Here is a 7252-nt window from a genome sequence, read left to right on the forward strand (position 1 = left end):
TAATTACAGTCTCGCTGGAGAACTCCGGTCTGACGCACGCGGGTTCTCGCGTTATTTCCTTATCACTTCTCGTGTGTGTTTTGTTGTGGAACGTAGTTTGCGGACCAGACAGAGCTGTCGGCGATTCTTCCTATCGTGAAGTCATGCAGTGTGAAACCCCCTGTCGCTGATCCATCGTGCAGTGTGAACACAGCAGTGACTGAATGCTACCCCAGATAGTCACGCAGTGTGAAAACAACGGCGATCCGACGAGTTTGAAAATCGTGCAGTGTGAACTCGCCATAAGTGTTTGCAGTGACAGAACTCACATGATCACACTGCAAAAGATGATTTTCTTACTTGGATATTTATACTAGAAAACAAGACAAAATACTAAGAATTATTGAATCAAGATGAATTTATGGAAAAATGAATAAAATTATGTTAGTTTTTGCTTGAAACAAGCAAAAATATCTGCCAATGGGGCAAGAAAAATACTCTTGTTTAGCTTTGAATTAAGATTATTTTTCTTACTCCATTGGCAGATATTTTTGCTTGTTTTAAGCAAAAGCTTACAAACTGTTGATAATTTTTTCAAAAAACAAGTCTTAATATCTTAAGTCATGTTACTTGTCAAGTAAATGCATCTTGAATCAAGAATGTTTAGACATTTATACTAGAAAACTAGACAAAAATACTAAGTAAGAGAATAATTTTTTGCAGTGCAGCCCTGATTGAGTTATTCTGCAAGTGTCCAACAGATGCCTTTTTTGTATATAGCAATGTTGCAATATCCTGTCTTGTCAAACTTCAAATAAAACAAAATATTACTCATTTATTTATATATACTGATTTTATTCAAATGAAAAAAAAAATTGGTCCTTAAAATTACCAGATGTTTTTCAACTTAAACTGAGATATTTTTATATCCATGTGGCCCTCCAAGTGTTTTCACACTTTAATACATAAATAAACAAATAAATAAATATATATTTTTTTATAAAACCCACATCTTAAAACTGTTTTCAGTAACGGTTAGCATTCCTGCAGCTCACACAGTAGATCGTGCTTCAGCTTCCAGTGAACTGCATTGTAAGTCACTTTGGATAAAAGCGCCTGCTAAATGCATAAATGTAAGAGTTTTCCATAAATAACTCATTGAGCGTGTGTTAAACGAGCTTCCGCTGCAGTCGTGTCTCTTACAGTCACATTCTGCTTGTTTCGTAACAGCGGTCACAAGTTCACGGCGCTCAGATCTTGAATCAATGATCAATGTCTCTATATGATCTCTCATCACTACTGCTATTTCCTAATCACCACACACCCCATATCAAAATGCATCTCACATGTAATCACTTCCATTTCTTTCATTTCTATTTGAGCATCAATATTTCTGAACTATGATCCAGGGTTTTCCAAATCAGTCATTATTTCTTACTCTAAATTTTACATCAGTTATTAAATGTCACACAGACACAGAAGCGGCTCCTTACAGATGTTTACAGGCTCAACATCCCAGCATGCCCTGCGTCTCACCTCTCACACCCTCTAGTGGTGATGGGAAAAACACTTCAACATGAGATGTGTGCATATCAAAGAGCATGCTGAAAAAAATAAATAAATAAAGCGTAATTTTTTATTTAGTTAAGCAAGCTCGTTTTTTTTAATTCATGCATTTGATGATTTAATGTTTAATTGAAGTGATGATTTATTTAATTTAAAAGAATATGTCTATAAACTTGTCTTGACAGCTATGTAAGCACTGCACAAACGACATCACAGACCGACACACACATCCAGGAGCTCAAACCCACAAACCCAAACTCAGACGACAGTGTGTGTGTGTGTGTGTGTGTGTGTGTGTGTGTTCATGTGTGTATTAACCAGCACACGGCATTTACAATCACATATGATCCACATCAATCCATCCAGAGATCATCTCTGACCACCATCAAACACTTCAGCCATTTATACACTAAACAGATCACTGATAAATCAACAGCGAAAAAAACAAAGATCTGAAGTATTTTAGAATATTGGACAATTACTCAACATATTCCAGTTTCAGAGCAAAGGCAGTAAGACAGCATATCCCACAATGCTGTTCAGACATGTAAAAAAAGCATGATGTTTTTGTCAAATGTGAGCTGAACACTCATAAAGACATTTGCTGTGCGGTCTGATATAAAGTCTCCTGAAGATCAGTGCAAAAACACACACACACACACACACACACACACTCACACACACACACACACACACACAGTACAGTAAAAAACAGTAATATTGTAAATATTATTACAACTGGAAATAATATTTTTTTATTTGAATATATTTTAAAATATATTTCTGACCTATATAAAAAGTTATTTATTCCTGTAATGCAAAGCTGAATTTATCATTACTCCAGCCTTCAGTGTCACATGATCCTTCGGAAATCATTATAATATTCTGATTTGCTGCTCAGTTATTAATGGTGCTCAGTTGTTAATTATGATTCTTATTAGTCAATCTTAAAATAGTTTTTGCTGCTTAATATTTTGCGGAAACATTTTTTTTTCTCAGGATTCTTTGATGAATATAATGTTCAAAAGAACAGTATTTATTTGAAATATAATATTTTGTAACATTATAAATGTTTTTACGGTCACTTTTGATTAATTTAATGCATATTTGCTGAATAAAAGCAATCATTTCTATCAAAAACAGACACACAGACACAAATACCCCAAATATCTGAATGGTAGTACATCATGGTTTCTGCATAAATATTAAGTAGCACAACTGTTTTCAACATTGACATTATTACGATATAAACATTGGAACGTTTCTCAAGCAGCAAATCAGCATATTAGAATGAACTGAAAGATCATGTGACACTGAGGACTGGAGTAATGGCTGCTGAAAATTCAGCTTTGCGTCGCAAGAACATTTAAAAAAATATATTATGATAGAAAACAGTTGCTTAAAACTGCAATACTATTTCACAATATTAGTGTTTTTACTGTTTTGAGCACATAAATGCAGCCTTGGTGAACATAAGAGACTTCATTAAAAACCTTTAAAAATGTTATGTTTCCAAACTTTTGACAAGTATTGTAATTATGCATAACTTACTGTTGTTTAAGTACATGCAATGTGTAACAAAGTGCAACTGAAATTTTCAGTCTGCATTGTTCTCGTATAGTTTGTAAAGTTGTAATCACGAGGTATGACGTTATGTTGCATATGTGAACATGTGCATGTGTGTGTGGGAGAGTGAAATAGCTCTAATTGTGCTAGGCCATGGCCTCTGAGCTCTATTATTCCATCCTATGGCAGCAGGTCATGCCTGTGGGGCCACCGGCCCTTTGAACCTCTGCAGGGCTGAACCCTTAGAGAAAGCCGGCCCACAATGCTTTTCTTCTGCGCCTCTCTTTTAGTGGGGTTTGAAATGATTGGTAACTGTTGAGCCACTGTTCTCTCCGTCGCTCCCCTGCTAGTGACCCTCTCTCCACTGTGTCAGAGCCACTAGATAAGACAGAGGTCCAATTATCCGCACACTCTCTCTTTCTCTTTCTCTGTCTCGACACACACACACACACACACACTCACACACTCACACACTCACACACACACACACACTCACCGCTGAAGAAGCTCTTGACCCGCAGGTAGCTGACGCTCAGGCGCAGGACAGACAGTTTGTCCAGTTTGGAGATGATCTCGGGGGAGAAGGGCAGCAGGCTGGCCAGTCGCTCCAGCTCAGCGTTCAGACGGTCGCGGTGCCGCTTCGACGGGTTCGATTTCTCCGTCACTGCCGCTGGTTTTCTGCTGGACAAAACAACAGTGTTATGAAGCAACAACGAGCCAGAACCAACTGAGCTCAAGCCTCAGAGATCAACGGCAGCCAGACTACAACACACCGGACGCACTCACAGAAAACACCCTTTACTCTGGATTAAACCACATTCAGAAGCACAGAGCAACAACATGTACTCTTTACATTTCCCACAGCACAGACACAGCCAATGATAACACTAGAAATACACATCTTTGAGCTGTAATATATTTCTCATAATGTTCAGTGACACAAATAACAATATTATGTGTGATAATATTATGAATGATAACAGATAAAGAATGATCATTTAATAAAAAGTTGAGACTATAGAATTCACAAGGCCTGAGACAAATTCTTATTCTGCCCCAAAATTATGATATTTACAACCAGAGGCTTCTAAAAACAAATGTATACTAATCAATAATTGCCCGGCTTGAGTCGGTGAGGGTTAAAGGTGATATTCAGTCAAATATTCAGTGATGTTCTTCATCTCGCTGCACACTGAACACATTATTTCACTCGGTTCACGAAGCCAAATAAATGAATTAATTAATTAATTTCTCACACCGGACTGACCCTTGACCCTGAGGACCGGTCACTTTATCTGAGATGAAGAAACTAGCAAACGGCAGCAGGTGCGTCTGACTCTCATTCACATAACAGCAATCAATCAGCTTCACCAGCTCCAGCTTTAGCTCAGGACTCCAGCGATCTCTGAACTCTTCAAAAGCAGCTATGAATATATTCAACATCAACAAAAGCCTCATCTCAGGACGGCTATGACTTTACCGTGTGATTAAAATCTTCTGAGGTTTTATCAATGTTTCTTTGCTGCGTTCTGGTCTCAATATTGATTTGATCTCTTTTGCAATAATTTCAAACTCAAACAGTTTGACTCACTTTCTCTTATGTTCATCATTAGTGTCACATAAGCGTTTAATGTTTTCATTACGGCACTGTTTTAAACCAAAGAAAAATTAGTAGTAGTAGTAGTTGTATTAGTAGTATTGTTGTAATTGTTGTTTTAAACCATAAAATAAATGATTATCATTATTATTATTATTGTCGATATTGTTAAGGGAAGTGTTTCAGGATGTTCTGATTTAGGAAAACAATCCTTGGTCAGTCAGTGAGTTTCTGTTAAACACTGCTGCTGATCTGAAACACAGAGCTGTTAGTGAATGTAAGATAACGAGTCTTAACTGCTTCTGGACGGGTTTCCTCCTCTTCCTCCCAGCGTACAGACAGTCTCCAGGAGGAATCATCTTCACAACAGATGCTCTGAAACACATACAACAGCCTCCTAACAATAATTCAGTGCATTCAGTTTGATATCTATCATTAATCACACTGATTCCATTACACTAGTTGAAATACGGGTAGATACAGAATCAAATGAATGAATGATTCATTCCTAAACGATTCTGGTGCTGTTTACAGTCAAAGCAAGCATCTGTAATCATCAATAAATCAACATGAAAGTACCTGCTGTGTGATGATCGAGCGCAGAATGAGCTGCAGCAGAGACTCGAGTGTGTGTGAGTGTGTGTGTGTGTGTGAGTGTGTGTTACATAGAGCTTGCAGAAAATATCATAACACACAAAGGGAATGTATCTGTCACCCACTAACAAAATATTTATGGCTAATTACCTGAGATTGTCTGGCATTTGCCTGCTGACGCTGGTTATCCATCTTCACACGCCTGCCACAGCAGCCACGAGTCGCATTGGAGTGACGTCAACTCCCCCTTCGACTGATTGGCTAGAGGAGCAGCTGTCAATCTAGAACTAGTGGGCCAATGGTGAGCTGAAGCCCGCCCTGATTTACATGAAACTCTAACCGCAACATTTGGAAAGGCAAGCGCAGAACGTGGAAACAAGAGCGAAGGAGAAAAGACCGTAAGCACACAAAAAATTAACATATGAGCGGGAAAGCAAAATTTTGAATTCATGTTTCAGTTTTGTGCAATATAATTTTAAATGTGTTTACATTTTTGATTTACGCTTATTATTTTTCGATCCGTGACCGCGTTGTTTGTTATTCAAAACATTTTTGCATTTGTTTTTCGGTTTTGTGCGTTATTATTTTACACGTGTTTTTAAAATTTTGATTTATGCTTATTATTTTTAGATCCGTGACTGCAATACATTTGGCGGGATTCTGATCCCATAAGGGATCTCTCTCTCTCTCTCTCTTCAGAAGCTCAGATGGATTTTAACGGAAGAAAAGATGAAACATTTAAACGTCGGATTTCAGGAAGAGCATCAGACTGAAGTACGGAGAATCATCTGCTCGTTTATATTTAAAGCAGAAATAATTCGACAGTGTTGAAGGACAAACCAAACTCTGATCGACTGAAAGCGAGCAGAAACCTTCGGCGCACAAATACGATAATAAAGGACTGAATGTGGTAAATCACGTTTTAACTGTTATTCTTGAAAACTAAAGCACGATTAATTTGATATTTAACTTGTAAATTAAACTTCTTACTAACTTTATACTGTTATCTGCGTGTTTTTCCACATATGAATATTGTCAATCCAGCATTAATTGGACTTTAAAACCCCAGGAATGGCAGCGTGACGTGTGCGTCTCTGAACGCGTTTGTAAATCACAAACGTTTGAAAATAAAAGTAACACTAGAATAATGCTCCGTTGTTAACAAGTAACTATGCAGGAAGTAATAGGTAGTACTACATTAACACTTAACTTAATACTATTAACTAATAGAGAAGCAAGATTAACTAAGCAGTAAGTAGTAGCAGATTTAGGACAAAGGTAGTTCCTTATTAGATATTTGATAATTATTAAATAAAAATATCCTCATTGAGAACTACTTGCGAACTATGACCAATTAATAAAGAATAACCAATTAATTACTAATCACAACAGAAACGTCTTAAAAGTGAACAATTGGGTTCTTTGTGGAAACTAATTTATGAATATGATATACTGTATATGAATATATACAGTATACAGTGACCATAGACCAAGACCATACAGCTGTTTAACAGGACAGGTTCCACTCAGTACAGGCCTTGCCATGGTCGACCAAAGAAGTTGAGTGCACGTGCTCAGCGTCATATCCAGAGGTTGTGTTTAATTGGTCATAGTTCACAAGTAGTTCTCAATGAGGATATTTTTATTTAATAATTATCAAATATCTAATAAGGAACTACCTTTGTCCTAAATCTGCTACTACTTACTGCTTAGTTAATCTTGCTTCTCTATTAGTTAATAGTATTAAGTTAAGTGTTAATTTAGTACTACCTATTACTTCCTGCATAGTTACTTGTTAACAACGAAGCATTATTCTAGTGTTACCAAAATATGCATATAAATTACTCGTACATCATCTAAATCGTGTGTGTGTATGTATGTGTGTGAGAGAGAGTGTGTGTGTGTGTGTGTGTGTGTGTGTGAGTGTGTGTGAGAGTGTGTGTGTGTGTG

The 7252-nt window shown here is 37.1% G+C and overlaps 1 protein-coding gene across 1 annotated transcript in view; it reads right to left on the reverse strand.

Moving 5' to 3' along the window:
• Nucleotides 1-7252, reverse strand: part of LOC107729942 (ankyrin repeat and SAM domain-containing protein 6-like) — a 27006-nt gene that overhangs the window by 4197 nt on the left and 15557 nt on the right. Inside the window, exons 14-15 of the mRNA XM_016540679.1 lie at nt 5006-5083; nt 3608-3789 (exon numbers count right to left, since the gene is read on the reverse strand). The gene's annotated coding sequence lies outside the window, so the exon portion shown is untranslated. The remainder of the gene's footprint in view (nt 1-3607; nt 3790-5005; nt 5084-7252) is intronic.

The sequence above is a fragment of the Sinocyclocheilus rhinocerous genome, unplaced genomic scaffold, assembly GCF_001515625.1.
Source record: "Sinocyclocheilus rhinocerous isolate Xijiao unplaced genomic scaffold, SAMN03320098_v1.1 scaffold2835, whole genome shotgun sequence".
Taxonomy (NCBI): domain Eukaryota; kingdom Metazoa; phylum Chordata; class Actinopteri; order Cypriniformes; family Cyprinidae; genus Sinocyclocheilus; species Sinocyclocheilus rhinocerous.